This window comes from Fukomys damarensis, unplaced genomic scaffold (genome assembly GCF_012274545.1).
Source record: "Fukomys damarensis isolate Sample0158 unplaced genomic scaffold, DMR_v1.0_HiC HiC_scaffold_13, whole genome shotgun sequence".
NCBI classification, from domain to species: domain Eukaryota; kingdom Metazoa; phylum Chordata; class Mammalia; order Rodentia; family Bathyergidae; genus Fukomys; species Fukomys damarensis.
In genome coordinates, this window is record NW_022900925.1 from 10193012 (window position 1) to 10197265 (window position 4254).

Genomic DNA, 4254 nt, shown 5'->3' on the forward strand with positions numbered 1-4254 from the left:
GTTAAGGATCTAGGAATGTAGCACAATAGTTAAGAATGTGTTAAGTGTATACAAGGTCCTAGTTTTGATTCCTGGTAACCCTCTCATAAGTACATGTATTGAAGTCTTAACACCTGGTACCTGTGAACATGCCTTTATTTGAAAAATAAAGTCTTTGCAAGTGTAGTCAAATTAACATTAGGTCACTGACATGGACCCTAATCCAATATGACTGGTTTCCTTATAAGAGGAAACTGTCAGGGAAGGTGGCATATACCTATAATCCCAGCTACTCAGGAAGCTGAGGCAAGAAGATGGAAAGTTTAAGGCCAGCCTGGGCAATTTACCATAACTCTGTCTCAAAATAAAAATTTTAAATGGGCCAAAAACAAACAAACAAACAAAAAACCCAAAAAAAACCCCAGCCGGGTGTGGTGGCATAGGCCTATAATCCCAGCACTCTGGAAGCTGAGGCAGGAGGATCGCTGTGAGTTGGAGACCAGCCTGGGCTACACAGTGAGTTCCAGAGCAGTCTGAACTACATAGTGAGACCCTGTCTCAAAAAAACAAAAAAAAAAAAATTTTTTTTTTTAAATGGGGAAGAGGTTGGGGATGTAGCTCAGTCGTAGAGCTCTGGCCTAACATGCAGAAGGACTTAGGTTCAACCTCAGTAACATTAAACAACAACAACAACAAAACTGCAAATAAAGTCAGACACACAGGAAAACTGTCATGAGACAGTGAAGTCTTCTTAGTAGGGTATGCACTATGAGAATAAAATAGTCAACACTTGCATCTTCCACATACACAGAGGTAGAGGAACAAAGGCAAAAACCATGTGTGTTGTAGTAGGTAATAGGGCAGATGTGAGCATCTTTCCCAAATGCCAGAACCAAGACAGTTAGTTTGGAAGCAGAAGTCTGACATATGGAAAAATCTAGAGGTGACATGAAGCTAAGGGACTGTTGAGGAAAATGATAGTGAATAGAGGCCAGTAATTTAGAACATGGCATTATACTGACCTATGTTTGCACCCTAGTTTGGCTTGTTCCCAGCTGTGTAACTTCAGCCAGGTTGCTTCACTTCACTCTGCCTCAGTTTCCTTTCTGTGAAATGGGATGATATTAATAGTAAACTTCCTGGAAGCGAGTAGGGACTAAATGACCTAATGTGTATAAAGCACCTAATATACTGTGTGCCACATGGTAAGTGCTCATAAATGATCATTCTTACCACCACTAAAAAGAAAAAAATAGAAGTTCAAAGAAGGGGATGGTAAGTAACGATATCAGACATAGCAGATGGGACACAGAGGTACAGGGTGGAGAAAAGGTCAAGTATTTGGCAGAGTGCTGGCAGAGCCAGCAAACGGGAGGGTGGAGGTGACAGTGGCTAAGAATGACAGCACGAGGAGGTTGTAGGTATGGGACATTCTGGCAGCTGAGAAAGGCAAGAGCAGCTACTAGAAGAGAGGACAGGGAACTGATTTGGGCTGCTACAAAGTCAGAGGGGAAAGTTCCTGGGAGTATGTGATGCTCTGGGACAGAGGTGACACTGTCTTTTAAATCTTTCAAAGCTGATCTAAATTTGAGGTGCCGCTGCTTGCTTTGCAAGCACAAGGTCCCGAGTTTGATCCCTGGTACAAAACAACAAAAAAAGTATGGCCTCAATATGCATCTTTGCTGTGATAAGTCCAGTCATCTGGAAAGATGGTTCTTTTTTTTTTTTTTTTTTTTTTTTTTTTTTTTTTTTTTTTGTTTTTGTGTTGAAAAACAGGCTTTTTTTTTTTTTTTTTTTTTTTTTTTTTTATCCTGGTACTGGGGATCAAACTCAGGACCTTTTGCTTGAGGGGCAGGCATGGCACCACTGAGCTAAATCCCTGGCTGGGAAGGATGATGGTTTCTGGGCAAGCAGTGATGACCTAATTTGAGAAGGGAGGGAAAAGAGTAGCTTGGACATGGCCTAAGTGCAGAAGCCCAAGGAGTAAGCGGCTAGAAAGTACTTGACTCAGTGTCTAGTAGGAGACCCTGGAGATGAAGTTTGACAGCCATCAGAAAGTGGCCACCAGCTGTGCATGGTGACAGAAGCCTGTGATCCCAGCACTCAGGAGGTTGAGGCAGGGGAATCGCTGTGAGTTCGAGACCAGCCTGGGCTACATAGTGAGTTCCAGGTCAGTCTCACTACATAGTGAGACTCTGCCTCAAAAAACAAACAAACAAACAAAAAGAACGTGGTCATCAAAGCCAGGGGAATGGATAAAGTAACCTACAAGTGACAGCAGAACAGAGTCCCAGAAATACAGGGGTTGGTGGAGCACAAGCCACTAAAAGAGGGGGAAATTGGGTTAGAGAAGTTGTGACAGGAACACTGTACTTGATGTAGTCAAGAGAACCAAAAGTCACCCCCTTACACACACACACACACACACACACACACACACACACACACACACACTGCATGTCCCAGTGAAGAAGGGGCATTGGGCGATGCTGAAGGAGCCTCAAGGGAGCAGAAACCAGATTTGGCTTGGTGGCACGTGAAAGGAAGTTGAGGAGGTAGAGATGACTGTAAACTGTGCTTTACAAAAGGAATTTGATGTCAAAATAATGAGAATGCACAGGGCAAATGCTGAGGCAGGGTTTCTGTTTCTTCTCAATAATGAATAACAGACAAGTGAGACAACTTCAGATGGGTAGGAGCAAAGGGGAAGAGAGTGAAGGGTAAAGGAGGAGCCTTTATTATCTATTTTACTTTAAAATACTGAAACAGTTTGGAGCTGGGGATGTAGCTCAGTGAGTAGAGGATGTGCCCAGCATGCGTTAAGACAGGTTCAATCTCCAGCAGGGCAAATAACTAACTTAAAAAAAAAGTCAAGCATAGTGGTACACACTTGTAATCCCAGCACATGCGGAGGCCAATGCAGGAGGATCCCTGTGAGTTTGAGGCCAGCCTGAACTACATAGTATGACCTTGTCTCAAAACCAAACAAAACATGAAAAAGATTTAAAAATTATGAAACTGAATAAGAAAGAAGGAAACAGAAATATTTAAGGAACAAGAAATTAAGTGCACAAACTCTTCAACTAAACAGGCCAATTCATTGTATTCCTCAGCGGCCTGTACTGGGTTCTTTTTCACAGAAAGAGTTACTCATTCATGTATGCATGTGATCACCAGCCATGGGCACCGTTCCCTGCAATGCCCCACTCCTCCATTCTCCTGACATTTTCTTATCTTACGACAAAAAGGGCTCACCTCCCTTCCTAAGAGCTTCATCTCATCGCACCCCAGGCCCATACCAGTCCACACCTGGTTAGACTGACCTTTCCTCAGCCTGGATCCCAGGACACAGGTAAATCGATCCTTAACAGTCTAAGGAAGGAATGGCCATTTCTGTATCCTTCACGGCGACCCCGTTAGAGTTCATTGTTTGCTTGTCTTTTCTCTTGCGCTATTCACTGTGTCCGAAGCTCTGTAAATCAGAACCCTCAGCTCTGTGGGGTCACCAAGGCCAGTCAGCCAGGAAGCGCGCCCCGGAGGCTTCCAAGAGTGGCCGGCAGAGGGCGCGCGGGGACCGGCAGAGGCGAGTCTGCGGCTACCGCTTTGGGGACTTGCGTGCCTGCAAGGGCAAGCCCAGCGACCCAGCAGTGCCATGGGGGCTCATGTGCTGCACCCTGGCGAGCTATCCTGGTTAAAAATACACACTGTCGGGCGCTGCTTCTCGACCCAGTGGGGAGAGGCGGCCATCAAGAGCAGCGACTTCTGGGGCATCATTATTTTCGGAAGGTAGATTTGCAGCTCCCAGGACAAACTTCTCCAGATCCGGCAAAATCCGAGGCACACTTCGCAGCAGATCTCAGTCTCCTCATCCTCGGAAGAGGGCTATTCATTGATCCAGTGTGTGCTGAGCCAGGGCAGGTGGTGCACACCTATAATACCGGCTGTTCGGGAGACGAAGGCAGGAGGATGGCAAGCTCGAGCCCAGCCTGGGCAAGTTAGTGAGATTCTGCTTCTAAAAAAATAAAGGAGGAGATGGAGCTAGGGATGCAGCTCAGTGGCAGAGCACTTGCCCAGCACGTGTGAAGCCCTGCGTTCAATCCTTATGGTCACAATCTCTAAATATTGAGCATTGTGTACTGTTCCAGGCAAAACTATCTGTTCTTATGGTTGCGGAGTGTACAGTGTAGTGTGTGTGAGGTGTAGAATAAGCAAATGGTTATGATCGTTTCCTATTGTCAAAATGTCATGAGAGAAGGATGACGAGACGCGTAAATC